This window comes from Triturus cristatus, chromosome 10 (genome assembly GCF_964204655.1).
Source record: "Triturus cristatus chromosome 10, aTriCri1.1, whole genome shotgun sequence".
NCBI classification, from domain to species: domain Eukaryota; kingdom Metazoa; phylum Chordata; class Amphibia; order Caudata; family Salamandridae; genus Triturus; species Triturus cristatus.
In genome coordinates, this window is record NC_140593.1 from 846218436 (window position 1) to 846246358 (window position 27923).

Sequence of the window (27923 nt, forward strand, 5' to 3'; positions counted from 1 at the left end):
TATCATGCCATGTTGTATTGTGGGGCCTTTACACCTGTGACATTGCTGCGAACGCTGTAAGTGCAAACATTGGCAAGTGCAGACAGAAGAGTCAGACCTGTACATAGCCAGGGCTGTCAGGATGGCCGAGTGGTCTAAGGCGCCAGACTCAAGAGAGCTTGATCTTCAGTGCAACTGAGACTTCTGGTCTCCTCATGGAGGCGTGGGTTCAAATCCCACTTCTGACAGGTCTCTTTTACACCCATAAATCGTCCTGTTTTTTGCAGTGCATTCCCCACACACCACAATCTTTGCACGGACCTGTAACATATGACGAGAAATCCACCAACGATCAGGCTGGGCCCTCAATCACAATTCCATGTATTCCTGGAAGGGACACCTCAGGCACACCTTCCGTTAAATTTGCACTCCATCACACTAACTGCTGTGCTGGTTTCTCATTAAGCAGTTGATCCCATCTTTGTTGTGAGGCTCTCCTGCCACCTTTTGGGCGGAGAAGGCACTGTCCCTGCAACAACACAGGCAGACATGTTCAACAGGGCTTCCTGGTTATGTGGGAGGAGCAGATTGTCATTGGTCCCCCCTTGCGAATTTTAATTTACATAAGGAAGACAGAGAGGTAGCTGGGAGTAGGCAGTACACACGGATATTGAACTCTATCTTGTGATTTGCAGCCAATTCTAGATTGAGGCAGGAGGAAAGGAGGTGACTTGCCCAACAATGGCCATTCTGGGAATTCAGCCACCCTGGGTCTCCCAGGTGAGTGTTTCAGTCCTGCGAGCCACTCATATAAATCTCGCCTGATCGAGCCTGATCGAGCGCTGAGTGAGCGTGTTTGAATCCAAGAATCAAACGCCTCTTTCTTAGGAGCAAGAATTGGCAGGCCCTCCCTTGCTTCTGGGGTGGAAGTTTATGGGGCAAGGGTCCAGGACTTGCAGAGAAGTACAAGTGCCAGAAAGTGCCTGCAGTTCTCATCAGTGCCTTTTTTCTGCTCACTGGCAGCTAGGATATCGGCTGATCCCTTCCTTGCAAGAGTGAAAAAAACAACACCTTGAGAGAAAACATGACTTTGTGTGGCTCACATAGAGAGAGAGCAGCCAAATAGCACTGCTTTTTTTCTGAAAGACGCATCAGAAATTGTTCAAATTGCTGACAGGGGAATCAGGCTCGTTGGTCTAGGGGTATGATTCTCGCTTCGGGTGCGAGAGGTCCCGGGTTCAAATCCCAGACGAGCCCATGTTGTGGAATTATTTTTAGGCTGCTTATTATATAGGACCATTTCTTCTTTTCAATGCTATAAGACGCCGTGTATGGTGAGAAAGTTCCTTTCCCTGCACGCTGTTTCCCAGTTTTGGCGTATAGAATTTCAGTGCCGGACTTCTTTGCAACTGCTTTTCTGGGGTGGACCATCAGTGTAGGAACATTAAATTCAAAGTGTTTTTCTAGCGTGATTTCAGGTTTGGTTTTAAAATCGCCTTTTGGAATAAAAGTGGTCCTCGTTCCTTTCTTCCAAAGAAAGAGATCGGGTAAGGAGGGTCCAACGTTGAGCTTCATGGACATTGGCCCTTGGTCTGTGCTTTCCAGCCCACTACATGCCAAGAAGATTCCTGCAAGAGTATCTGTTTCTGTGGTGTAGTGGTTATCACGTTCGCTTTACACGCGAAAGGTCCCTGGTTCGAGACCGGGCAAAAACAGCAGCTTATTGCTTGCATTTACTCTCTCAACTTATAGGAAAGCTGAGATAATGGAAGCAGTCTATCCCTCACCAGCGTGACGTACTGTGCTCCAGGGGCTTCAGTGACAGCTCAAAAAGAGAAGTGACGATAGTTTGCGCCATTCGTTTGCACGTCCTTTTGTACTGAAGGGTGGGCCTACTTGATGAAAGCAAGGCATGAGAGCAGAAATTGTTTTATTGTCCTCACCGAGAGCTTACACCTAGAGCAGACAAAATGTCTGAAGGATGGAGGTATTTTCATTTCTTGTTCGATGACGGCCATGGAAAAGACAGCAACCATATTGCAGAAGAGAGCAGCATGTGCAGTTGCTTGCTTTGGGTGAATCATTCACCAACTCGCTGCCAATAACCCCCGGAGCCGGTGCAAAAGGTGACTCTTGTGTGCCTCGGCTCGTTGGTCTAGGGGTATGATTCTCGCTTAGGTTGTGAGAGGTCCCGGGTTCAAATCTCGGACGAGCCCTTTTTTAGAGGTAAACATACGAATCCTACTCAAAACTGACAATGCCTGACTATTTCTCATTACATTCGGCGCATTGTTGCACAAATTATTTTGAACCTCAGAAGAAAAACGGATATCCATGCTTTTTCTGCCTTCATGCTTAGTCTGTGTGTGTCCCAGGTGATGCTTTCCCAAGCTGTACTTGCTGGCATTTAGGCATCAGATATTTGCCTGTCGATGCCTGCATAAGTAAATTTTTAATACGTCTAATTGCAAGCATGTTGGCTGATATCTCTGCAGTTTTCACACTTGCTCCTCGCTTTCTGAGTGGCTGCTGATACAGCAGAATAGAAGTAGAGAGAATCCTTGAGAGGAACCTTGCTCTAACAGTAAAACACAGCAAGTTAATTTCTGTAGTGTAGTGGTCATCACGTTCGCCTAACACGCGAAAGGTCCCCGGTTCGAGACCGGGCAGAAACACTGTGCATGAGCTGCTTTTATGTGCACCCTCTAAAACCTTATTATCTCAATGCAAGCTTAAGAAGAGGCGGTCCATGAACCCAGCGAGCCGTGGGAAACTTCCTTTACTTTTCCAAGACGAAACAAAGTAATCCGCATCCATCAGTGGTCGCTCTTGTGCCTAGCTTTTTTTTTTTATCATGCCATGTTGTATTGTGGGGCCTTTACACCTGTGACATTGCTGCGAACGCTGTAAGTGCAAACATTGGCAAGTGCAGACAGAAGAGTCAGACCTGTACATAGCCAGAGCAGTCAGGATGGCCGAGTGGTCTAAGGCGCCAGACTCAAGAGAGCTTGATCTTCAGTGCAACTGAGACTTCTGGTCTCCTCATGGAGGCGTGGGTTCAAATCCCACTTCTGACAGGTCTCTTTTACACCCTTAAATCGTCCTGTTTTTTTGCAGTGCATTCCCCACACACCACAATCTTTGCACGGACCTGTAACATATGACGAGAAATCCACCAACGATCAGGCTGGGCCCTCAATCACAATTCCATGTATTCCTGGAAGGGACACCTCAGGCACACCTTCCGTTAAATTTGCACTCCATCACACTAACTGCTGTGCTGGTTTCTCATTAAGCAGTTGATCCCATCTTTGTTGTGAGGCTCTCCTGCCACCTTTTGGGCGGAGAAGGCACTGTCCCTGCAACAACACAGGCAGACATGTTCAACAGGGCTTCCTGGTTATGTGGGAGGAGCAGATTGTCATTGGTCCCCCCTTGCGAATTTTAATTTACATAAGGAAGACAGAGAGGTAGCTGGGAGTAGGCAGTACACACGGACATTGAACGCTATCTTGTGATTTGCAGCCAATTCTAGATTGAGGCAGGAGGAAAGGAGGTGACTTGCCCAACAATGGCCATTCTGGGAATTCAGCCACCCTGGGTCTCCCAGGTGAGTGTTTCAGTCCTGCGAGCCACTCATATAAATCTCGCCTGATCGAGCCTCATTGAGTGCTGAGTGAGCGTGTTTGAATCCAAGAATCAAACACCTCTTTCTTAGGAGCAAGAATTGGCAGGCCCTCCCTTGCTTCTGGGGTGGAAGTTAATGGGGCAAGGGTCCAGGACTTGCAGAGAAGTACAAGTGCCAGAAAGTGCCTGCAGTTCTCATCAGTGCCTTTTTTCTGCTCACTGGCAGCTAGGATATCGGCTGATCCCTTCCTTGCAAGAGTGAAAAAAACAACACCTTGAGAGAAAACATGACTTTGTGTGGCTCACATAGAGAGAGAGCAGCCAAATAGCACTGCTTTGTTTCTGAAAGACGCATCAGAAATTGTTCAAATTGCTGACAGGGGAATCAGGCTCGTTGGTCTAGGGGTATGATTCTCACTTCGGGTGCGAGAGGTCCCGGGTTCAAATCCCGGACGAGCCCATGTTGTGGAATTATTTTTAGGCTGCTTATTATGTAGGACCATTTCTTCTTTTCAATGCTATAAGACGCCGTGTATGGTGAAAAAGTTCCTTTCCCTGCACGCTGTTTCCCAGTTTTGGCGTATAGAATTTCAGTGCCGGACTTCTTTGCAACTGCTTTTCTGGGGTGGACCATCAGTGTAGGAACATTAAATTCAAAGTGTTTTTCTAGCGTGATTTCAGGTATGGTTTTAAAATCGCCTTTTGGAATAAAAGTGGTCCTCGTTGCTTTCTTCCAAAGAAAGAGATCGGGTAAGGAGGGTCCAACGTTGAGCTTCATGGACATTGGCCCTTGGTCTGTGCTTTCCAGCCCACTACATGCCAAGAAGATTGCGGCAAAAGTATCTGTTTCTGTGGTGTAGTGGTTATCACGTTCGCTTTACACGCGAAAGGTCCCTGGTTCGAGACCGGGCAGAAACAGCAGCTTATTGTTTGCATTTACTCTCTCAACTTATAGGAAAGCTGAGATAATGGAAGCTGTCTATCCCTCACCAGCGTGACGTACTGTGCTCCAGGGGCATCAGTGACAGCTCAAAAAGAGAAGTGACGATAGTTTGCGCCATTCGTTTGCACGTCCTTTTGTACTGAAGGGTGGGCCTACTTGATGAAAGCAAGGCATGAGAGCAGAAATTGTTTTATTGTCCTCACCGAGAGCTTACACCTAGAGCAGACAAAATGTCTGAAGGATGGAGGTATTTTCATTTCTTGTTCGATGACGGCCATGGAAAAGACAGCAACCATATTGCAGAAGAGAGCAGCATGTGCAGTTGCTTGCTTTGGGTGAATCATTCACCAACTCGCTGCCAATAACCCCCGGAGCCGGTGCAAAAGGTGACTCTTGTGTGCCTCGGCTCGTTGGTCTAGGGGTATGATTCTCGCTTAGGTTGTGAGAGGTCCCGGGTTCAAATCTCGGACGAGCCCTTTTTTAGAGGTAAACATACGAATCCTACTCAAAACTGACAATGCCTGACTATTTCTCATTACATTCGGCGCATTGTTGCACAAATTATTTTGAACCTCAGAAGAAAAACGGATATCCATGCTTTTTCTGCCTTCATGCTTAGTCTGTGTGTGTCCCAGGTGATGCTTTCCCAAGCTGTACTTGCTGGCATTTAGGCATCAGATATTTGTCTGTCGATGCCTGCATAAGTAAATTTTTAATACGTCTAATTGCAAGCATGTTGGCTGATATCTCTGCAGTTTTCACACTTGCTCCTCGCTTTCTGATTGGCTGCTGATACAGCAGAATAGAAGTAGAGAGAATCCTTGAGAGGAACCTTGCTCTAACAGTAAAACACAGCAAGTTAATTTCTGTAGTGTAGTGGTCATCACGTTCGCCTAACACGCGAAAGGTCCCCGGTTCGAGACCGGGCAGAAACACTGTGCATGAGCTGCTTTTATGTGCACCCTCTAAAACCTTATTATCTCAATGCAAGCTTAAGAAGAGGCGGTCCATGAACCCAGCGAGCCGTGGGAAACTTCCTTTACTTTTCCAAGACGAAACAAAGTAATCCGCATCCATCAGTGGTCGCTCTTGTACCTAGCTTTTTTTTTTTATCATGCCATGTTGTATTGTGGGGCCTTTACACCTGTGACATTGCTGCGAACGCTGTAAGTGCAAACATTGGCAAGTGCAGACAGAAGAGTCAGACCTGTACATAGCCAGAGCAGTCAGGATGGCCGAGTGGTCTAAGGCGCCAGACTCAAGAGAGCTTGATCTTCAGTGCAACTGAGACTTCTGGTCTCCTCATGGAGGCGTGGGTTCAAATCCCACTTCTGACAGGTCTCTTTTACACCCTTAAATCGTCCTGTTTTTTTGCAGTGCATTCCCCACACACCACAATCTTTGCACGGACCTGTAACATATGACGAGAAATCCACCAACGATCAGGCTGGGCCCTCAATCACAATTCCATGTATTCCTGGAAGGGACACCTCAGGCACACCTTCCGTTAAATTTGCACTCCATCACACTAACTGCTGTGCTGGTTTCTCATTAAGCAGTTGATCCCATCTTTGTTGTGAGGCTCTCCTGCCACCTTTTGGGCGGAGAAGGCACTGTCCCTGCAACAACACAGGCAGACATGTTCAACAGGGCTTCCTGGTTATGTGGGAGGAGCAGATTGTCATTGGTCCCCCCTTGCGAATTTTAATTTACATAAGGAAGACAGAGAGGTAGCTGGGAGTAGGCAGTACACACGGACATTGAACGCTATCTTGTGATTTGCAGCCAATTCTAGATTGAGGCAGGAGGAAAGGAGGTGACTTGCCCAACAATGGCCATTCTGGGAATTCAGCCACCCTGGGTCTCCCAGGTGAGTGTTTCAGTCCTGCGAGCCACTCATATAAATCTCGCCTGATCGAGCCTCATTGAGTGCTGAGTGAGCGTGTTTGAATCCAAGAATCAAACACCTCTTTCTTAGTAGCAAGAATTGGCAGGCCCTCCCTTGCTTCTGGGGTGGAAGTTAATGGGGCAAGGGTCCAGGACTTGCAGAGAAGTACAAGTGCCAGAAAGTGCCTGCAGTTCTCATCAGTGCCTTTTTTCTGCTCACTGGCAGCTAGGATATCGGCTGATCCCTTCCTTGCAAGAGTGAAAAAAACAACACCTTGAGAGAAAACATGACTTTGTGTGGCTCACATAGAGAGAGAGCAGCCAAATAGCACTGCTTTGTTTCTGAAAGACGCATCAGAAATTGTTCAAATTGCTGACAGGGGAATCTGGCTCGTTGGTCTAGGGGTATGATTCTCACTTCGGGTGCGAGAGGTCCCGGGTTCAAATCCCGGACGAGCCCATGTTGTGGAATTATTTTTAGGCTGCTTATTATATAGGACCATTTCTTCTTTTCAATGCTATAAGACGCCGTGTATGGTGAGAAAGTTCCTTTCCCTGCACGCTGTTTCCCACTTTTGGCGTATAGAATTTCAGTGCCGGACTTCTTTGCAACTGCTTTTCTGGGGTGGACCATCAGTGTAGGAACATTAAATTCAAAGTGTTTTTCTAGCGTGATTTCAGGTATGGTTTTAAAATCGCCTTTTGGAATAAAAGTGGTCCTCGTTGCTTTCTTCCAAAGAAAGAGATCGGGTAAGGAGGGTCCAACGTTGAGCTTCATGGACATTGGCCCTTGGTCTGTGCTTTCCAGCCCACTACATGCCAAGAAGATTGCGGCAAAAGTATCTGTTTCTGTGGTGTAGTGGTTATCACGTTCGCTTTACACGCGAAAGGTCCCTGGTTCGAGACCGGGCAGAAACAGCAGCTTATTGTTTGCATTTACTCTCTCAACTTATAGGAAAGCTGAGATAATGGAAGCTGTCTATCCCTCACCAGCGTGACGTACTGTGCTCCAGGGGCATCAGTGACAGCTCAAAAAGAGAAGTGACGATAGTTTGCGCCATTCGTTTGCACGTCCTTTTGTACTGAAGGGTGGGCCTACTTGATGAAAGCAAGGCATGAGAGCAGAAATTGTTTTATTGTCCTCACCGAGAGCATACACCTAGAGCAAACAAAATGTCTGAAGGATGGAGGTATTTTCATTTCTTGTTCGATGACGGCCATGGAAAAGACAGCAACCATATTGCAGAAGAGAGCAGCATGTGCAGTTGCTTGCTTTGGGTGAATCATTCACCAACTCGCTGCCAATAACCCCCGGAGCCGGTGCAAAAGGCGACTCTTGTGTGCCTCGGCTCGTTGGTCTAGGGGTATGATTCTCGCTTAGGGTGCGAGAGGTCCCGGGTTCAAATCCCGGACGAGCCCTTTTTTAGAGGTAAGCATACGAATCCTACTCAAAACTGACAATGCCTGACAATTTCTCATTACACTCGGCGCATTGTTGCACAAATTATTTTGAACCTCAGAAGAAAAACGGATATCCATGCTTTTTCTGCCTTCATGCTTAGTCTGTGTGTGTCCCAGGTGATGCTTTCCCAAGCTGTACTTGCTGGCATTTAGGCATCAGATATTTGTCTGTCGATGCCTGCATAAGTACATTTTTAATACGTCTAATTGCAAGCATGTTGGCTGATATCTCTGCAGTTTTCACACTTGCTCCTCGCTTCCTGAGTGGCTGCTGATACAGCAGAATAGAAGTAGAGAGAATCCTTGAGAGGAACCTTGCTCTAACAGTAAAACACAGCAAGTTAGTTTCTGTAGTGTAGTGGTCATCACGTTCGCCTAACACGCGAAAGGTCCCCGGTTCGAGACCGGGCAGAAACACTGTGCATGAGCTGCTTTTATGTGCACCCTCTAAAACCTTATTATCTCAATGCAAGCTTAAGAAGAGGCGGTCCATGAACCCAGCGAGCCGTGGGAAACTTCCTTTACTTTTCCAAGACGAAACAAAGTAATCCGCATCCATCAGTGGTCGCTCTTGTGCCTAGCTTTTTTTTTTATCATGCCATGTTGTATTGTGGGGCCTTTACACCTGTGACATTGCTGCGAACGCTGTAAGTGCAAACATTGGCAAGTGCAGACAGAAGAGTCAGACCTGTACATAGCCAGGGCTGTCAGGATGGCCGAGTGGTCTAAGGCGCCAGACTCAAGAGAGCTTGATCTTCAGTGCAACTGAGACTTCTGGTCTCCTCATGGAGGCGTGGGTTCAAATCCCACTTCTGACAGGTCTCTTTTACACCCATAAATCGTCCTGTTTTTTGCAGTGCATTCCCCACACACCACAATCTTTGCACGGACCTGTAACATATGACGAGAAATCCACCAACGATCAGGCTGGGCCCTCAATCACAATTCCATGTATTCCTGGAAGGGACACCTCAGGCACACCTTCCGTTAAATTTGCACTCCATCACACTAACTGCTGTGCTGGTTTCTCATTAAGCAGTTGATCCCATCTTTGTTGTGAGGCTCTCCTGCCACCTTTTGGGCGGAGAAGGCACTGTCCCTGCAACAACACAGGCAGACATGTTCAACAGGGCTTCCTGGTTATGTGGGAGGAGCAGATTGTCATTGGTCCCCCCTTGCGAATTTTAATTTACATAAGGAAGACAGAGAGGTAGCTGGGAGTAGGCAGTACACACGGATATTGAACTCTATCTTGTGATTTGCAGCCAATTCTAGATTGAGGCAGGAGGAAAGGAGGTGACTTGCCCAACAATGGCCATTCTGGGAATTCAGCCACCCTGGGTCTCCCAGGTGAGTGTTTCAGTCCTGCGAGCCACTCATATAAATCTCGCCTGATCGAGCCTGATCGAGCGCTGAGTGAGCGTGTTTGAATCCAAGAATCAAACACCTCTTTCTTAGGAGCAAGAATTGGCAGGCCCTCCCTTGCTTCTGGGGTGGAAGTTTATGGGGCAAGGGTCCAGGACTTGCAGAGAAGTACAAGTGCCAGAAAGTGCCTGCAGTTCTCATCAGTGCCTTTTTTCTGCTCACTGGCAGCTAGGATATCGGCTGATCCCTTCCTTGCAAGAGTGAAAAAAACAACACCTTGAGAGAAAACATGACTTTGTGTGGCTCACATAGAGAGAGAGCAGCCAAATAGCACTGCTTTTTTTCTGAAAGACGCATCAGAAATTGTTCAAATTGCTGACAGGGGAATCAGGCTCGTTGGTCTAGGGGTATGATTCTCGCTTCGGGTGCGAGAGGTCCCGGGTTCAAATCCCAGACGAGCCCATGTTGTGGAATTATTTTTAGGCTGCTTATTATATAGGACCATTTCTTCTTTTCAATGCTATAAGACGCCGTGTATGGTGAGAAAGTTCCTTTCCCTGCACGCTGTTTCCCAGTTTTGGCGTATAGAATTTCAGTGCCGGACTTCTTTGCAACTGCTTTTCTGGGGTGGACCATCAGTGTAGGAACATTAAATTCAAAGTGTTTTTCTAGCGTGATTTCAGGTTTGGTTTTAAAATCGCCTTTTGGAATAAAAGTGGTCCTCGTTCCTTTCTTCCAAAGAAAGAGATCGGGTAAGGAGGGTCCAACGTTGAGCTTCATGGACATTGGCCCTTGGTCTGTGCTTTCCAGCCCACTACATGCCAAGAAGATTCCTGCAAGAGTATCTGTTTCTGTGGTGTAGTGGTTATCACGTTCGCTTTACACGCGAAAGGTTCCTGGTTCGAGACCGGGCAAAAACAGCAGCTTATTGCTTGCATTTACTCTCTCAACTTATAGGAAAGCTGAGATAATGGAAGCAGTCTATCCCTCACCAGCGTGACGTACTGTGCTCCAGGGGCTTCAGTGACAGCTCAAAAAGAGAAGTGACGATAGTTTGCGCCATTCGTTTGCACGTCCTTTTGTACTGAAGGGTGGGCCTACTTGATGAAAGCAAGGCATGAGAGCAGAAATTGTTTTATTGTCCTCACCGAGAGCTTACACCTAGAGCAGACAAAATGTCTGAAGGATGGAGGTATTTTCATTTCTTGTTCGATGACGGCCATGGAAAAGACAGCAACCATATTGCAGAAGAGAGCAGCATGTGCAGTTGCTTGCTTTGGGTGAATCATTCACCAACTCGCTGCCAATAACCCCCGGAGCCGGTGCAAAAGGTGACTCTTGTGTGCCTCGGCTCGTTGGTCTAGGGGTATGATTCTCGCTTAGGTTGTGAGAGGTCCCGGGTTCAAATCTCGGACGAGCCCTTTTTTAGAGGTAAACATACGAATCCTACTCAAAACTGACAATGCCTGACTATTTCTCATTACATTCGGCGCATTGTTGCACAAATTATTTTGAACCTCAGAAGAAAAACGGATATCCATGCTTTTTCTGCCTTCATGCTTAGTCTGTGTGTGTCCCAGGTGATGCTTTCCCAAGCTGTACTTGCTGGCATTTAGGCATCAGATATTTGTCTGTCGATGCCTGCATAAGTAAATTTTTAATACGTCTAATTGCAAGCATGTTGGCTGATATCTCTGCAGTTTTCACACTTGCTCCTCGCTTTCTGAGTGGCTGCTGATACAGCAGAATAGAAGTAGAGAGAATCCTTGAGAGGAACCTTGCTCTAACAATAAAACACAGCAAGTTAATTTCTGTAGTGTAGTGGTCATCACGTTCGCCTAACACGCGAAAGGTCCCCGGTTCGAGACCGGGCAGAAACACTGTGCATGAGCTGCTTTTATGTGCACCCTCTAAAACCTTATTATCTCAATGCAAGCTTAAGAAGAGGCGGTCCATGAACCCAGCGAGCCGTGGGAAACTTCCTTTACTTTTCCAAGACGAAACAAAGTAATCCGCATCCATCAGTGGTCGCTCTTGTGCCTAGCTTTTTTTTTTTATCATGCCATGTTGTATTGTGGGGCCTTTACACCTGTGACATTGCTGCGAACGCTGTAAGTGCAAACATTGGCAAGTGCAGACAGAAGAGTCAGACCTGTACATAGCCAGAGCTGTCAGGATGGCCGAGTGGTCTAAGGCGCCAGACTCAAGAGAGCTTGATCTTCAGTGCAACTGAGACTTCTGGTCTCCTCATGGAGGCGTGGGTTCAAATCCCACTTCTGACAGGTCTCTTTTACACCCATAAATCGTCCTGTTTTTTGCAGTGCATTCCCCACACACCACAATCTTTGCACGGACCTGTAACATATGACGAGAAATCCACCAACGATCAGGCTGGGCCCTCAATCACAATTCCATATATTCCTGGAAGGGACACCTCAGGCACACCTTCCGTTAAATTTGCACTCCATCACACTAACTGCTGTGCTGGTTTCTCATTAAGCAGTTGATCCCATCTTTGTTGTGAGGCTCTCCTGCCACCTTTTGGGCGGAGAAGGCACTGTCCCTGCAACAACACAGGCAGACATGTTCAACAGGGCTTCCTGGTTATGTGGGAGGAGCAGATTGTCATTGGTCCCCCCTTGCGAATTTTAATTTACATAAGGAAGACAGAGAGGTAGCTGGGAGTAGGCAGTACACACGGACATTGAACTCTATCTTGTGATTTGCAGCCAATTCTAGATTGAGGCAGGAGGAAAGGAGGTGACTTGCCCAACAATGGCCATTTTGGGAATTCAGCCACCCTGGGTCTCCCAGGTGAGTGTTTCAGTCCTGCGAGCCACTCATATAAATCTCGCCTGATCGAGCCTGATCGAGCGCTGAGTGAGCGTGTTTGAATCCAAGAATCAAACACCTCTTTCTTAGGAGCAAGAATTGGCAGGCCCTCCCTTGCTTCTGGGGTGGAAGTTTATGGGGCAAGGGTCCAGGACTTGCAGAGAAGTACAAGTGCCAGAAAGTGCCTGCAGTTCTCATCAGTGCCTTTTTTCTGCTCACTGGCAGCTAGGATATCGGCTGATCCCTTCCTTGCAAGAGTGAAAAAAACAACACCTTGAGAGAAAACATGACTTTGTGTGGCTCACATAGAGAGAGAGCAGCCAAATAGCACTGCTTTGTTTCTGAAAGACGCATCAGAAATTGTTCAAATTGCTGACAGGGGAATCAGGCTCGTTGGTCTAGGGGTATGATTCTCGCTTCGGGTGCGAGAGGTCCCGGGTTCAAATCCCGGACGAGCCCATGTTGTGGAATTATTTTTAGGCTGCTTATTATATAGGACCATTTCTTCTTTTCAATGCTATAAGACGCCGTGTATGGTGAGAAAGTTCCTTTCCCTGCACGCTGTTTCCCAGTTTTGGCGTATAGAATTTCAGTGCCGGACTTCTTTGCAACTGCTTTTCTGGGGTGGACCATCAGTGTAGGAACATTAAATTCAAAGTGTTTTTCTAGCGTGATTTCAGGTTTGGTTTTAAAATCGCCTTTTGGAATAAAAGTGGTCCTCGTTCCTTTCTTCCAAAGAAAGAGATCGGGTAAGGAGGGTCCAACGTTGAGCTTCATGGACATTGGCCCTTGGTCTGTGCTTTCCAGCCCACTACATGCCAAGAAGATTGCTGCAAGAGTATCTGTTTCTGTGGTGTAGTGGTTATCACGTTCGCTTTACACGCGAAAGGTCCCTGGTTCGAGACCGGGCAAAAACAGCAGCTTATTGCTTGCATTTACTCTCTCAACTTATAGGAAAGCTGAGATAATGGAAGCTGTCTATCCCTCACCAGCGTGACGTACTGTGCTCCAGGGGCTTCAGTGACAGCTCAAAAAGAGAAGTGACGATAGTTTGCGCCATTCGTTTGCATGTCCTTTTGTACTGAAGGGTGGGCCTACTTGATGAAAGCAAGGCATGAGAGCAGAAATTGTTTTATTGTCCTCACCGAGAGCTTACACCTAGAGCAGACAAAATGTCTGAAGGATGGAGGTATTTTCATTTCTTGTTCGATGACGGCCATGGAAAAGACAGCAACCATATTGCAGAAGAGAGCAGCATGTGCAGTTGCTTGCTTTGGGTGAATCATTCACCAACTCGCTGCCAATAACCCCCGGAGCCGGTGCAAAAGGTGACTCTTGTGTGCCTCGGCTCGTTGGTCTAGGGGTATGATTCTCGCTTAGGGTGCGAGAGGTCCCGGGTTCAAATCCCGGACGAGCCCTTTTTTAGAGGTAAACATACGAATCCTACTCAAAACTGACAATGCCTGACTATTTCTCATTACACTCGGCGCATTGTTGCACAAATTATTTTGAACCTCAGAAGAAAAACGGATATCCATGCTTTTTCTGCCTTCATGCTTAGTCTGTGTGTGTCCCAGGTGATGCTTTCCCAAGCTGTACTTGCTGGCATTTAGGCATCAGATATTTGTCTGTCGATGCCTGCATAAGTAAATTTTTAATACGTCTAATTGCAAGCATGTTGGCTGATATCTCTGCAGTTTTCACACTTGCTCCTCGCTTTCTGAGTGGCTGCTGATACAGCAGAATAGAAGTAGAGAGAATCCTTGAGAGGAACCTTGCTCTAACAGTAAAACACAGCAAGTTAATTTCTGTAGTGTAGTGGTCATCATGTTCGCCTAACACGTGAAAGGTCCCCGGTTCGAGACCGGGCAGAAACACTGTGCATGAGCTGCTTTTATGTGCACCCTCTAAAACCTTATTATCTCAATGCAAGCTTAAGAAGAGGCGGTCCATGAACCCAGCGAGCCGTGGGAAACTTCCTTTACTTTTCCAAGACGAAACAAAGTAATCCGCATCCATCAGTGGTCGCTCTTGTGCCTAGCTTTTTTTTTTATCATGCCATGTTGTATTGTGGGGCCTTTACACCTGTGACATTGCTGCGAACGCTGTAAGTGCAAACATTGGCAAGTGCAGACAGAAGAGTCAGACCTGTACATAGCCAGGGCTGTCAGGATGGCCGAGTGGTCTAAGGCGCCAGACTCAAGAGAGCTTGATCTTCAGTGCAACTGAGACTTCTGGTCTCCTCATGGAGGCGTGCGTTCAAATCCCACTTCTGACAGGTCTCTTTTACACCCTTAAATCGTCCTGTTTTTTTGCAGTGCATTCCCCACACACCACAATCTTTGCACGGACCTGTAACATATGACGAGAAATCCACCAATGATCAGGCTGGGCCCTCAATCACAATTCCATGTATTCCTGGAAGGGACACCTCAGGCACACCTTCCGTTAAATTTGCACTCCATCACACTAACTGCTGTGCTGGTTTCTCATTAAGCAGTTGATCCCATCTTTGTTGTGAGGCTCTCCTGCCACCTTTTGGGCGGAGAAGGCACTGTCCCTGCAACAACACAGGCAGACATGTTCAACAGGGCTTCCTGGTTATGTGGGAGGAGCAGATTGTCATTGGTCCCCCCTTGCGAATTTTAATTTACATAAGGAAGACAGAGAGGTAGCTGGGAGTAGGCAGTACACACGGACATTGAACGCTATCTTGTGATTTGCAGCCAATTCTAGATTGAGGCAGGAGGAAAGGAGGTGACTTGCCCAACAATGGCCATTCTGGGAATTCAGCCACCCTGGGTCTCAAAGGTGAGTGTTTCAGTCCTGCGAGCCACTCATATAAATCTCGCCTGATCGAGCCTCATTGAGTGCTGAGTGAGCGTGTTTGAATCCAAGAATCAAACACCTCTTTCTTAGGAGCAAGAATTGGCAGGCCCTCCCTTGCTTCTGGGGTGGAAGTTAATGGGGCAAGGGTCCAGGACTTGCAGAGAAGTACAAGTGCCAGAAAGTGCCTGCAGTTCTCATCAGTGCCTTTTTTCTGCTCACTGGCAGCTAGGATATCGGCTGATCCCTTCCTTGCAAGAGTGAAAAAAACAACACCTTGAGAGAAAACATGACTTTGTGTGGCTCACATAGAGAGAGAGCAGCCAAATAGCACTGCTTTGTTTCTGAAAGACGCATCAGAAATTGTTCAAATTGCTGACAGGGGAATCAGGCTCGTTGGTCTAGGGGTATGATTCTCACTTCGGGTGCGAGAGGTCCCGGGTTCAAATCCCGGACGAGCCCATGTTGTGGAATTATTTTTAGGCTGCTTATTATGTAGGACCATTTCTTCTTTTCAATGCTATAAGACGCCGTGTATGGTGAAAAAGTTCCTTTCCCTGCACGCTGTTTCCCAGTTTTGGCGTATAGAATTTCAGTGCCGGACTTCTTTGCAACTGCTTTTCTGGGGTGGACCATCAGTGTAGGAACATTAAATTCAAAGTGTTTTTCTAGCGTGATTTCAGGTATGGTTTTAAAATCGCCTTTTGGAATAAAAGTGGTCCTCGTTGCTTTCTTCCAAAGAAAGAGATCGGGTAAGGAGGGTCCAACGTTGAGCTTCATGGACATTGGCCCTTGGTCTGTGCTTTCCAGCCCACTACATGCCAAGAAGATTGCGGCAAAAGTATCTGTTTCTGTGGTGTAGTGGTTATCACGTTCGCTTTACACGCGAAAGGTCCCTGGTTCGAGACCGGGCAGAAACAGCAGCTTATTGTTTGCATTTACTCTCTCAACTTATAGGAAAGCTGAGATAATGGAAGCTGTCTATCCCTCACCAGCGTGACGTACTGTGCTCCAGGGGCATCAGTGACAGCTCAAAAAGAGAAGTGACGATAGTTTGCGCCTTTCGTTTGCACGTCCTTTTGTACTGAAGGGTGGGCCTACTTGATGAAAGCAAGGCATGAGAGCAGAAATTGTTTTATTGTCCTCACCGAGAGCATACACCTAGAGCAAACAAAATGTCTGAAGGATGGAGGTATTTTCATTTCTTGTTCGATGACGGCCATGGAAAAGACAGCAACCATATTGCAGAAGAGAGCAGCATGTGCAGTTGCTTGCTTTGGGTGAATCATTCACCAACTCGCTGCCAATAACCTCCGGAGCCGGTGCAAAAGGCGACTCTTGTGTTGGTCTAGGGGTATGATTCTCGCTTAGGGTGCGAGAGGTCCCGGGTTCAAATCCCGGACGAGCCCTTTTTTAGAGGTAAGCATACGAATCCTACTCAAAACTGACAATGCCTGACAATTTCTCATTACACTCGGCGCATTGTTGCACAAATTATTTTGAACCTCAGAAGAAAAACGGATATCCATGCTTTTTCTGCCTTCATGCTTAGTCTGTGTGTGTCCCAGGTGATGCTTTCCCAAGCTGTACTTGCTGGCATTTAGGCATCAGATATTTGTCTGTCGATGCCTGCATAAGTAAATTTTTAATACGTCTAATTGCAAGCATGTTGGCTGATATCTCTGCAGTTTTCACACTTGCTCCTCGCTTTCTGAGTGGCTGCTGATACAGCAGAATAGAAGTAGAGAGAATCCTTGAGAGGAACCTTGCTCTAACAGTAAAACACAGCAAGTTAATTTCTGTAGTGTAGTGGTCATCATGTTCGCCTAACACGTGAAAGGTCCCCGGTTCGAGACCGGGCAGAAACACTGTGCATGAGCTGCTTTTATGTGCACCCTCTAAAACCTTATTATCTCAATGCAAGCTTAAGAAGAGGCGGTCCATGAACCCAGCGAGCCGTGGGAAACTTCCTTTACTTTTCCAAGACGAAACAAAGTAATCCGCATCCATCAGTGGTCGCTCTTGTGCCTAGCTTTTTTTTTTATCATGCCATGTTGTATTGTGGGGCCTTTACACCTGTGACATTGCTGCGAACGCTGTAAGTGCAAACATTGGCAAGTGCAGACAGAAGAGTCAGACCTGTACATAGCCAGGGCTGTCAGGATGGCCGAGTGGTCTAAGGCGCCAGACTCAAGAGAGCTTGATCTTCAGTGCAACTGAGACTTCTGGTCTCCTCATGGAGGCGTGCGTTCAAATCCCACTTCTGACAGGTCTCTTTTACACCCTTAAATCGTCCTGTTTTTTTGCAGTGCATTCCCCACACACCACAATCTTTGCACGGACCTGTAACATATGACGAGAAATCCACCAACGATCAGGCTGGGCCCTCAATCACAATTCCATGTATTCCTGGAAGGGACACCTCAGGCACACCTTCCGTTAAATTTGCACTCCATCACACTAACTGCTGTGCTGGTTTCTCATTAAGCAGTTGATCCCATCTTTGTTGTGAGGCTCTCCTGCCACCTTTTGGGCGGAGAAGGCACTGTCCCTGCAACAACACAGGCAGACATGTTCAACCGGGCTTCCTGGTTATGTGGGAGGAGCAGATTGTCATTGGTCCCCCCTTGCGAATTTTAATTTACATAAGGAAGACAGAGAGGTAGCTGGGAGTAGGCAGTACACACGGACATTGAACGCTATCTTGTGATTTGCAGCCAATTCTAGATTGAGGCAGGAGGAAAGGAGGTGACTTGCCCAACAATGGCCATTCTGGGAATTCAGCCACCCTGGGTCTCCCAGGTGAGTGTTTCAGTCCTGCGAGCCACTCATATAAATCTCGCCTGATCGAGCCTCATTGAGTGCTGAGTGAGCGTGTTTGAATCCAAGAATCAAACACCTCTTTCTTAGGAGCAAGAATTGGCAGGCCCTCCCTTGCTTCTGGGGTGGAAGTTTATGGGGCAAGGGTCCAGGACTTGCAGAGAAGTACAAGTGCCAGAAAGTGCCTGCAGTTCTCATCAGTGCCTTTTTTCTGCTCACTGGCAGCTAGGATATCGGCTGATCCCTTCCTTGCAAGAGTGAAAAAAACAACACCTTGAGAGAAAACATGACTTTGTGTGGCTCACATAGAGAGAGAGCAGCCAAATAGCACTGCTTTGTTTCTGAAAGACGCATCAGAAATTGTTCAAATTGCTGACAGGGGAATCAGGCTCGTTGGTCTAGGGGTATGATTCTCGCTTTGGGTGCGAGAGGTCCCGGGTTCAAATCCCGGACGAGCCCATGTTGTGGAATTATTTTTAGGCTGCTTATTATATAGGACCATTTCTTCTTTTCAATGCTATAAGACGCCGTGTATGGTGAGAAAGTTCCTTTCCCTGCACGCTGTTTCCCAGTTTTGGCGTATAGAATTTCAGTGCCGGACTTCTTTGCAACTGCTTTTCTGGGGTGGACCATCAGTGTAGGAACATTAAATTCAAAGTGTTTTTCTAGCGTGATTTCAGGTTTGGTTTTAAAATCGCCTTTTGGAATAAAAGTGGTCCTCGTTCCTTTCTTCCAAAGAAAGAGATCGGGTAAGGAGGGTCCAACGTTGAGCTTCATGGACATTGGCCCTTGGTCTGTGCTTTCCAGCCCACTACATGCCAAGAAGATTGCTGCAAGAGTATCTGTTTCTGTGGTGTAGTGGTTATCACGTTCGCTTTACACGCGAAAGGTCCCTGGTTCGAGACCGGGCAAAAACAGCAGCTTATTGCTTGCATTTACTCTCTCAACTTATAGGAAAGCTGAGATAATGGAAGCTGTCTATCCCTCACCAGCGTGACGTACTGTGCTCCAGGGGCTTCAGTGACAGCTCAAAAAGAGAAGTGACGATAGTTTGCGCCATTCGTTTGCATGTCCTTTTGTACTGAAGGGTGGGCCTACTTGATGAAAGCAAGGCATGAGAGCAGAAATTGTTTTATTGTCCTCACCGAGAGCTTACACCTAGAGCAGACAAAATGTCTGAAGGATGGAGGTATTTTCATTTCTTGTTCGATGACGGCCATGGAAAAGACAGCAACCATATTGCAGAAGAGAGCAGCATGTGCAGTTGCTTGCTTTGGGTGAATCATTCACCAACTCGCTGCCAATAACCCCCGGAGCCGGTGCAAAAGGTGACTCTTGTGTGCCTCGGCTCGTTGGTCTAGGGGTATGATTCTCGCTTAGGGTGCGAGAGGTCCCGGGTTCAAATCCCGGACGAGCCCTTTTTTAGAGGTAAACATACGAATCCTACTCAAAACTGACAATGCCTGACTATTTCTCATTACACTCGGCGCATTGTTGCACAAATTATTTTGAACCTCAGAAGAAAAACGGATATCCATGCTTTTTCTGCCTTCATGCTTAGTCTGTGTGTGTCCCAGGTGATGCTTTCCCAAGCTGTACTTGCTGGCATTTAGGCATCAGATATTTGTCTGTCGATGCCTGCATAAGTAAATTTTTAATACGTCTAATTGCAAGCATGTTGGCTGATATCTCTGCAGTTTTCACACTTGCTCCTCGCTTTCTGAGTGGCTGCTGATACAGCAGAATAGAAGTAGAGAGAATCCTTGAGAGGAACCTTGCTCTAACAGTAAAACACAGCAAGTTAATTTCTGTAGTGTAGTGGTCATCATGTTCGCCTAACACGTGAAAGGTCCCCGGTTCGAGACCGGGCAGAAACACTGTGCATGAGCTGCTTTTATGTGCACCCTCTAAAACCTTATTATCTCAATGCAAGCTTAAGAAGAGGCGGTCCATGAACCCAGCGAGCCGTGGGAAACTTCCTTTACTTTTCCAAGACGAAACAAAGTAATCCGCATCCATCAGTGGTCGCTCTTGTGCCTAGCTTTTTTTTTTATCATGCCATGTTGTATTGTGGGGCCTTTACACCTGTGACATTGCTGCGAACGCTGTAAGTGCAAACATTGGCAAGTGCAGACAGAAGAGTCAGACCTGTACATAGCCAGGGCTGTCAGGATGGCCGAGTGGTCTAAGGCGCCAGACTCAAGAGAGCTTGATCTTCAGTGCAACTGAGACTTCTGGTCTCCTCATGGAGGCGTGCGTTCAAATCCCACTTCTGACAGGTCTCTTTTACACCCTTAAATCGTCCTGTTTTTTTGCAGTGCATTCCCCACACACCACAATCTTTGCACGGACCTGTAACATATGACGAGAAATCCACCAATGATCAGGCTGGGCCCTCAATCACAATTCCATGTATTCCTGGAAGGGACACCTCAGGCACACCTTCCGTTAAATTTGCACTCCATCACACTAACTGCTGTGCTGGTTTCTCATTAAGCAGTTGATCCCATCTTTGTTGTGAGGCTCTCCTGCCACCTTTTGGGCGGAGAAGGCACTGTCCCTGCAACAACACAGGCAGACATGTTCAACAGGGCTTCCTGGTTATGTGGGAGGAGCAGATTGTCATTGGTCCCCCCTTGCGAATTTTAATTTACATAAGGAAGACAGAGAGGTAGCTGGGAGTAGGCAGTACACACGGACATTGAACGCTATCTTGTGATTTGCAGCCAATTCTAGATTGAGGCAGGAGGAAAGGAGGTGACTTGCCCAACAATGGCCATTCTGGGAATTCAGCCACCCTGGGTCTCCCAGGTGAGTGTTTCAGTCCTGCGAGCCACTCATATAAATCTCGCCTGATCGAGCCTCATTGAGTGCTGAGTGAGCGTGTTTGAATCCAAGAATCAAACACCTCTTTCTTAGGAGCAAGAATTGGCAGGCCCTCCCTTGCTTCTGGGGTGGAAGTTAATGGGGCAAGGGTCCAGGACTTGCAGAGAAGTACAAGTGCCAGAAAGTGCCTGCAGTTCTCATCAGTGCCTTTTTTCTGCTCACTGGCAGCTAGGATATCGGCTGATCCCTTCCTTGCAAGAGTGAAAAAAACAACACCTTGAGAGAAAACATGACTTTGTGTGGCTCACATAGAGAGAGAGCAGCCAAATAGCACTGCTTTGTTTCTGAAAGACGCATCAGAAATTGTTCAAATTGCTGACAGGGGAATCAGGCTCGTTGGTCTAGGGGTATGATTCTCACTTCGGGTGCGAGAGGTCCCGGGTTCAAATCCCGGACGAGCCCATGTTGTGGAATTATTTTTAGGCTGCTTATTATGTAGGACCATTTCTTCTTTTCAATGCTATAAGACGCCGTGTATGGTGAAAAAGTTCCTTTCCCTGCACGCTGTTTCCCAGTTTTGGCGTATAGAATTTCAGTGCCGGACTTCTTTGCAACTGCTTTTCTGGGGTGGACCATCAGTGTAGGAACATTAAATTCAAAGTGTTTTTCTAGCGTGATTTCAGGTATGGTTTTAAAATCGCCTTTTGGAATAAAAGTGGTCCTCGTTGCTTTCTTCCAAAGAAAGAGATCGGGTAAGGAGGGTCCAACGTTGAGCTTCATGGACATTGGCCCTTGGTCTGTGCTTTCCAGCCCACTACATGCCAAGAAGATTGCGGCAAAAGTATCTGTTTCTGTGGTGTAGTGGTTATCACGTTCGCTTTACACGCGAAAGGTCCCTGGTTCGAGACCGGGCAGAAACAGCAGCTTATTGTTTGCATTTACTCTCTCAACTTATAGGAAAGCTGAGATAATGGAAGCTGTCTATCCCTCACCAGCGTGACGTACTGTGCTCCAGGGGCATCAGTGACAGCTCAAAAAGAGAAGTGACGATAGTTTGCGCCTTTCGTTTGCACGTCCTTTTGTACTGAAGGGTGGGCCTACTTGATGAAAGCAAGGCATGAGAGCAGAAATTGTTTTATTGTCCTCACCGAGAGCATACACCTAGAGCAAACAAAATGTCTGAAGGATGGAGGTATTTTCATTTCTTGTTCGATGACGGCCATGGAAAAGACAGCAACCATATTGCAGAAGAGAGCAGCATGTGCAGTTGCTTGCTTTGGGTGAATCATTCACCAACTCGCTGCCAATAACCCCCGGAGCCGGTGCAAAAGGCGACTCTTGTGTTGGTCTAGGGGTATGATTCTCGCTTAGGGTGCGAGAGGTCCCGGGTTCAAATCCCGGACGAGCCCTTTTTTAGAGGTAAGCATACGAATCCTACTCAAAACTGACAATGCCTGACAATTTCTCATTACACTCGGCGCATTGTTGCACAAATTATTTTGAACCTCAGAAGAAAAACGGATATCCATGCTTTTTCTGCCTTCATGCTTAGTCTGTGTGTGTCCCAGGTGATGCTTTCCCAAGCTGTACTTGCTGGCATTTAGGCATCAGATATTTGTCTGTCGATGCCTGCATAAGTAAATTTTTAATACGTCTAATTGCAAGCATGTTGGCTGATATCTCTGCAGTTTTCACACTTGCTCCTCGCTTTCTGAGTGGCTGCTGATACAGCAGAATAGAAGTAGAGAGAATCCTTGAGAGGAACCTTGCTCTAACAGTAAAACACAGCAAGTTAATTTCTGTAGTGTAGTGGTCATCATGTTCGCCTAACACGTGAAAGGTCCCCGGTTCGAGACCGGGCAGAAACACTGTGCATGAGCTGCTTTTATGTGCACCCTCTAAAACCTTATTATCTCAATGCAAGCTTAAGAAGAGGCGGTCCATGAACCCAGCGAGCCGTGGGAAACTTCCTTTACTTTTCCAAGACGAAACAAAGTAATCCGCATCCATCAGTGGTCGCTCTTGTGCCTAGCTTTTTTTTTTATCATGCCATGTTGTATTGTGGGGCCTTTACACCTGTGACATTGCTGCGAACGCTGTAAGTGCAAACATTGGCAAGTGCAGACAGAAGAGTCAGACCTGTACATAGCCAGGGCTGTCAGGATGGCCGAGTGGTCTAAGGCGCCAGACTCAAGAGAGCTTGATCTTCAGTGCAACTGAGACTTCTGGTCTCCTCATGGAGGCGTGCGTTCAAATCCCACTTCTGACAGGTCTCTTTTACACCCTTAAATCGTCCTGTTTTTTTGCAGTGCATTCCCCACACACCACAATCTTTGCACGGACCTGTAACATATGACGAGAAATCCACCAACGATCAGGCTGGGCCCTCAATCACAATTCCATGTATTCCTGGAAGGGACACCTCAGGCACACCTTCCGTTAAATTTGCACTCCATCACACTAACTGCTGTGCTGGTTTCTCATTAAGCAGTTGATCCCATCTTTGTTGTGAGGCTCTCCTGCCACCTTTTGGGCGGAGAAGGCACTGTCCCTGCAACAACACAGGCAGACATGTTCAACAGGGCTTCCTGGTTATGTGGGAGGAGCAGATTGTCATTGGTCCCCCCTTGCGAATTTTAATTTACATAAGGAAGACAGAGAGGTAGCTGGGAGTAGGCAGTACACACGGACATTGAACGCTATCTTGTGATTTGCAGCCAATTCTAGATTGAGGCAGGAGGAAAGGAGGTGACTTGCCCAACAATGGCCATTCTGGGAATTCAGCCACCCTGGGTCTCCCAGGTGAGTGTTTCAGTCCTGCGAGCCACTCATATAAATCTCGCCTGATCGAGCCTCATTGAGTGCTGAGTGAGCGTGTTTGAATCCAAGAATCAAACACCTCTTTCTTAGGAGCAAGAATTGGCAGGCCCTCCCTTGCTTCTGGGGTGGAAGTTAATGGGGCAAGGGTCCAGGACTTGCAGAGAAGTACAAGTGCCAGAAAGTGCCTGCAGTTCTCATCAGTGCCTTTTTTCTGCTCACTGGCAGCTAGGATATCGGCTGATCCCTTCCTTGCAAGAGTGAAAAAAACAACACCTTGAGAGAAAACATGACTTTGTGTGGCTCACATAGAGAGAGAGCAGCCAAATAGCACTGCTTTTTTTCTGAAAGACGCATCAGAAATTGTTCAAATTGCTGACAGGGGAATCAGGCTCGTTGGTCTAGGGGTATGATTCTCGCTTCGGGTGCGAGAGGTCCCGGGTTCAAATCCCAGACGAGCCCATGTTGTGGAATTATTTTTAGGCTGCTTATTATATAGGACCATTTCTTCTTTTCAATGCTATAAGACGCCGTGTATGGTGAGAAAGTTCCTTTCCCTGCACGCTGTTTCCCAGTTTTGGCGTATAGAATTTCAGTGCCGGACTTCTTTGCAACTGCTTTTCTGGGGTGGACCATCAGTGTAGGAACATTAAATTCAAAGTGTTTTTCTAGCGTGATTTCAGGTTTGGTTTTAAAATCGCCTTTTGGAATAAAAGTGGTCCTCGTTCCTTTCTTCCAAAGAAAGAGATCGGGTAAGGAGGGTCCAACGTTGAGCTTCATGGACATTGGCCCTTGGTCTGTGCTTTCCAGCCCACTACATGCCAAGAAGATTCCTGCAAGAGTATCTGTTTCTGTGGTGTAGTGGTTATCACGTTCGCTTTACACGCGAAAGGTCCCTGGTTCGAGACCGGGCAAAAACAGCAGCTTATTGCTTGCATTTACTCTCTCAACTTATAGGAAAGCTGAGATAATGGAAGCAGTCTATCCCTTACCAGCGTGACGTACTGTGCTCCAGGGGCTTCAGTGACAGCTCAAAAAGAGAAGTGACGATAGTTTGCGCCATTCGTTTGCACGTCCTTTTGTACTGAAGGGTGGGCCTACTTGATGAAAGCAAGGCATGAGAGCAGAAATTGTTTTATTGTCCTCACCGAGAGCTTACACCTAGAGCAGACAAAATGTCTGAAGGATGGAGGTATTTTCATTTCTTGTTCGATGACGGCCATGGAAAAGACAGCAACCATATTGCAGAAGAGAGCAGCATGTGCAGTTGCTTGCTTTGGGTGAATCATTCACCAACTCGCTGCCAATAACCCCCGGAGCCGGTGCAAAAGGTGACTCTTGTGTGCCTCGGCTCGTTGGTCTAGGGGTATGATTCTCGCTTAGGTTGTGAGAGGTCCCGGGTTCAAATCTCGGACGAGCCCTTTTTTAGAGGTAAACATACGAATCCTACTCAAAACTGACAATGCCTGACTATTTCTCATTACATTCGGCGCATTGTTGCACAAATTATTTTGAACCTCAGAAGAAAAACGGATATCCATGCTTTTTCTGCCTTCATGCTTAGTCTGTGTGTGTCCCAGGTGATGCTTTCCCAAGCTGTACTTGCTGGCATTTAGGCATCAGATATTTGTCTGTCGATGCCTGCATAAGTAAATTTTTAATACGTCTAATTGCAAGCATGTTGGCTGATATCTCTGCAGTTTTCACACTTGCTCCTCGCTTTCTGAGTGGCTGCTGATACAGCAGAATAGAAGTAGAGAGAATCCTTGAGAGGAACCTTGCTCTAACAGTAAAACACAGCAAGTTAATTTCTGTAGTGTAGTGGTCATCACGTTCGCCTAACACGCGAAAGGTCCCCGGTTCGAGACCGGGCAGAAACACTGTGCATGAGCTGCTTTTATGTGCACCCTCTAAAACCTTATTATCTCAATGCAAGCTTAAGAAGAGGCGGTCCATGAACCCAGCGAGCCGTGGGAAACTTCCTTTACTTTTCCAAGACGAAACAAAGTAATCCGCATCCATCAGTGGTCGCTCTTGTGCCTAGCTTTTTTTTTTTATCATGCCATGTTGTATTGTGGGGCCTTTACACCTGTGACATTGCTGCGAACGCTGTAAGTGCAAACATTGGCAAGTGCAGACAGAAGAGTCAGACCTGTACATAGCCAGAGCTGTCAGGATGGCCGAGTGGTCTAAGGCGCCAGACTCAAGAGAGCTTGATCTTCAGTGCAACTGAGACTTCTGGTCTCCTCATGGAGGCGTGGGTTCAAATCCCACTTCTGACAGGTCTCTTTTACACCCATAAATCGTCCTGTTTTTTGCAGTGCATTCCCCACACACCACAATCTTTGCACGGACCTGTAACATATGACGAGAAATCCACCAACGATCAGGCTGGGCCCTCAATCACAATTCCATGTATTCCTGGAAGGGACACCTCAGGCACACCTTCCGTTAAATTTGCACTCCATCACACTAACTGCTGTGCTGGTTTCTCATTAAGCAGTTGATCCCATCTTTGTTGTGAGGCTCTCCTGCCACCTTTTGGGCGGAGAAGGCACTGTCCCTGCAACAACACAGGCAGACATGTTCAACAGGGCTTCCTGGTTATGTGGGAGGAGCAGATTGTCATTGGTCCCCCCTTGCGAATTTTAATTTACATAAGGAAGACAGAGAGGTAGCTGGGAGTAGGCAGTACACACGGACATTGAACTCTATCTTGTGATTTGCAGCCAATTCTAGATTGAGGCAGGAGGAAAGGAGGTGACTTGCCCAACAATGGCCATTTTGGGAATTCAGCCACCCTGGGTCTCCCAGGTGAGTGTTTCAGTCCTGCGAGCCACTCATATAAATCTCGCCTGATCGAGCCTGATCGAGCGCTGAGTGAGCGTGTTTGAATCCAAGAATCAAACACCTCTTTCTTAGGAGCAAGAATTGGCAGGCCCTCCCTTGCTTCTGGGGTGGAAGTTTATGGGGCAAGGGTCCAGGACTTGCAGAGAAGTACAAGTGCCAGAAAGTGCCTGCAGTTCTCATCAGTGCCTTTTTTCTGCTCACTGGCAGCTAGGATATCGGCTGATCCCTTCCTTGCAAGAGTGAAAAAAACAACACCTTGAGAGAAAACATGACTTTGTGTGGCTCACATAGAGAGAGAGCAGCCAAATAGCACTGCTTTGTTTCTGAAAGACGCATCAGAAATTGTTCAAATTGCTGACAGGGGAATCAGGCTCGTTGGTCTAGGGGTATGATTCTCGCTTCGGGTGCGAGAGGTCCCGGGTTCAAATCCCGGACGAGCCCATGTTGTGGAATTATTTTTAGGCTGCTTATTATATAGGACCATTTCTTCTTTTCAATGCTATAAGACGCCGTGTATGGTGAGAAAGTTCCTTTCCCTGCACGCTGTTTCCCAGTTTTGGCGTATAGAATTTCAGTGCCGGACTTCTTTGCAACTGCTTTTCTGGGGTGGACCATCAGTGTAGGAACATTAAATTCAAAGTGTTTTTCTAGCGTGATTTCAGGTTTGGTTTTAAAATCGCCTTTTGGAATAAAAGTGGTCCTCGTTCCTTTCTTCCAAAGAAAGAGATCGGGTAAGGAGGGTCCAACGTTGAGCTTCATGGACATTGGCCCTTGGTCTGTGCTTTCCAGCCCACTACATGCCAAGAAGATTGCTGCAAGAGTATCTGTTTCTGTGGTGTAGTGGTTATCACGTTCGCTTTACACGCGAAAGGTCCCTGGTTCGAGACCGGGCAAAAACAGCAGCTTATTGCTTGCATTTACTCTCTCAACTTATAGGAAAGCTGAGATAATGGAAGCTGTCTATCCCTCACCAGCGTGACGTACTGTGCTCCAGGGGCTTCAGTGACAGCTCAAAAAGAGAAGTGACGATAGTTTGCGCCATTCGTTTGCATGTCCTTTTGTACTGAAGGGTGGGCCTACTTGATGAAAGCAAGGCATGAGAGCAGAAATTGTTTTATTGTCCTCACCGAGAGCTTACACCTAGAGCAGACAAAATGTCTGAAGGATGGAGGTATTTTCATTTCTTGTTCGATGACGGCCATGGAAAAGACAGCAACCATATTGCAGAAGAGAGCAGCATGTGCAGTTGCTTGCTTTGGGTGAATCATTCACCAACTCGCTGCCAATAACCCCCGGAGCCGGTGCAAAAGGCGACTCTTGTGTTGGTCTAGGGGTATGATTCTCGCTTAGGGTGCGAGAGGTCCCGGGTTCAAATCCCGGACGAGCCCTTTTTTAGAGGTAAGCATACGAATCCTACTCAAAACTGACAATGCCTGACAATTTCTCATTACACTCGGCGCATTGTTGCACAAATTATTTTGAACCTCAGAAGAAAAACGGATATCCATGCTTTTTCTGCCTTCATGCTTAGTCTGTGTGTGTCCCAGGTGATGCTTTCCCAAGCTGTACTTGCTGGCATTTAGGCATCAGATATTTGTCTGTCGATGCCTGCATAAGTAAATTTTTAATACGTCTAATTGCAAGCATGTTGGCTGATATCTCTGCAGTTTTCACACTTGCTCCTCGCTTT

The 27923-nt window shown here is 47.0% G+C and overlaps 21 non-coding genes across 21 annotated transcripts; all 21 read left to right on the plus strand.

Moving 5' to 3' along the window:
• Nucleotides 1–115: 115 nt before the first annotated feature.
• Nucleotides 116–227, plus strand: TRNAL-CAA (transfer RNA leucine (anticodon CAA)). The gene is made up of 2 exons: nucleotides 116–153; nucleotides 182–227. It is a non-coding gene; the product is annotated as a tRNA-Leu (tRNA).
• Nucleotides 228–2944: 2717 nt separating this feature from the next.
• On the plus strand, nucleotides 2945–3056 carry TRNAL-CAA (transfer RNA leucine (anticodon CAA)). The gene is made up of 2 exons: nucleotides 2945–2982; nucleotides 3011–3056. It is a non-coding gene; the product is annotated as a tRNA-Leu (tRNA).
• Nucleotides 3057–3994: 938 nt separating this feature from the next.
• Nucleotides 3995–4066, plus strand: TRNAP-CGG (transfer RNA proline (anticodon CGG)). Its single transcript has one exon. It is a non-coding gene; the product is annotated as a tRNA-Pro (tRNA).
• A 385-nt stretch (nucleotides 4067–4451) lies between these two features.
• Nucleotides 4452–4524, plus strand: TRNAV-UAC (transfer RNA valine (anticodon UAC)). The gene has a single exon. It is a non-coding gene; the product is annotated as a tRNA-Val (tRNA).
• A 1250-nt stretch (nucleotides 4525–5774) lies between these two features.
• On the plus strand, nucleotides 5775–5886 carry TRNAL-CAA (transfer RNA leucine (anticodon CAA)). The gene is made up of 2 exons: nucleotides 5775–5812; nucleotides 5841–5886. It is a non-coding gene; the product is annotated as a tRNA-Leu (tRNA).
• A 938-nt stretch (nucleotides 5887–6824) lies between these two features.
• On the plus strand, nucleotides 6825–6896 carry TRNAP-CGG (transfer RNA proline (anticodon CGG)). The gene has a single exon. It is a non-coding gene; the product is annotated as a tRNA-Pro (tRNA).
• A 385-nt stretch (nucleotides 6897–7281) lies between these two features.
• On the plus strand, nucleotides 7282–7354 carry TRNAV-UAC (transfer RNA valine (anticodon UAC)). Its single transcript has one exon. It is a non-coding gene; the product is annotated as a tRNA-Val (tRNA).
• Nucleotides 7355–7783: 429 nt separating this feature from the next.
• On the plus strand, nucleotides 7784–7855 carry TRNAP-AGG (transfer RNA proline (anticodon AGG)). The gene has a single exon. It is a non-coding gene; the product is annotated as a tRNA-Pro (tRNA).
• Nucleotides 7856–8241: 386 nt separating this feature from the next.
• TRNAV-AAC (transfer RNA valine (anticodon AAC)) lies at nucleotides 8242–8314 on the plus strand. The gene has a single exon. It is a non-coding gene; the product is annotated as a tRNA-Val (tRNA).
• Nucleotides 8315–8603: 289 nt separating this feature from the next.
• TRNAL-CAA (transfer RNA leucine (anticodon CAA)) lies at nucleotides 8604–8715 on the plus strand. Its single transcript has 2 exons — nucleotides 8604–8641; nucleotides 8670–8715. It is a non-coding gene; the product is annotated as a tRNA-Leu (tRNA).
• Nucleotides 8716–11432: 2717 nt separating this feature from the next.
• Nucleotides 11433–11544, plus strand: TRNAL-CAA (transfer RNA leucine (anticodon CAA)). The gene is made up of 2 exons: nucleotides 11433–11470; nucleotides 11499–11544. It is a non-coding gene; the product is annotated as a tRNA-Leu (tRNA).
• Nucleotides 11545–12481: 937 nt separating this feature from the next.
• Nucleotides 12482–12553, plus strand: TRNAP-CGG (transfer RNA proline (anticodon CGG)). Its single transcript has one exon. It is a non-coding gene; the product is annotated as a tRNA-Pro (tRNA).
• Nucleotides 12554–13440: 887 nt separating this feature from the next.
• On the plus strand, nucleotides 13441–13512 carry TRNAP-AGG (transfer RNA proline (anticodon AGG)). The gene has a single exon. It is a non-coding gene; the product is annotated as a tRNA-Pro (tRNA).
• Nucleotides 13513–15310: 1798 nt separating this feature from the next.
• Nucleotides 15311–15382, plus strand: TRNAP-CGG (transfer RNA proline (anticodon CGG)). Its single transcript has one exon. It is a non-coding gene; the product is annotated as a tRNA-Pro (tRNA).
• Nucleotides 15383–15767: 385 nt separating this feature from the next.
• On the plus strand, nucleotides 15768–15840 carry TRNAV-UAC (transfer RNA valine (anticodon UAC)). The gene has a single exon. It is a non-coding gene; the product is annotated as a tRNA-Val (tRNA).
• Nucleotides 15841–18127: 2287 nt separating this feature from the next.
• Nucleotides 18128–18199, plus strand: TRNAP-UGG (transfer RNA proline (anticodon UGG)). Its single transcript has one exon. It is a non-coding gene; the product is annotated as a tRNA-Pro (tRNA).
• An 887-nt stretch (nucleotides 18200–19086) lies between these two features.
• TRNAP-AGG (transfer RNA proline (anticodon AGG)) lies at nucleotides 19087–19158 on the plus strand. The gene has a single exon. It is a non-coding gene; the product is annotated as a tRNA-Pro (tRNA).
• Nucleotides 19159–20956: 1798 nt separating this feature from the next.
• TRNAP-CGG (transfer RNA proline (anticodon CGG)) lies at nucleotides 20957–21028 on the plus strand. Its single transcript has one exon. It is a non-coding gene; the product is annotated as a tRNA-Pro (tRNA).
• A 385-nt stretch (nucleotides 21029–21413) lies between these two features.
• TRNAV-UAC (transfer RNA valine (anticodon UAC)) lies at nucleotides 21414–21486 on the plus strand. The gene has a single exon. It is a non-coding gene; the product is annotated as a tRNA-Val (tRNA).
• A 4067-nt stretch (nucleotides 21487–25553) lies between these two features.
• On the plus strand, nucleotides 25554–25665 carry TRNAL-CAA (transfer RNA leucine (anticodon CAA)). The gene is made up of 2 exons: nucleotides 25554–25591; nucleotides 25620–25665. It is a non-coding gene; the product is annotated as a tRNA-Leu (tRNA).
• Nucleotides 25666–26602: 937 nt separating this feature from the next.
• TRNAP-CGG (transfer RNA proline (anticodon CGG)) lies at nucleotides 26603–26674 on the plus strand. The gene has a single exon. It is a non-coding gene; the product is annotated as a tRNA-Pro (tRNA).
• Nucleotides 26675–27923: the final 1249 nt, after the last annotated feature.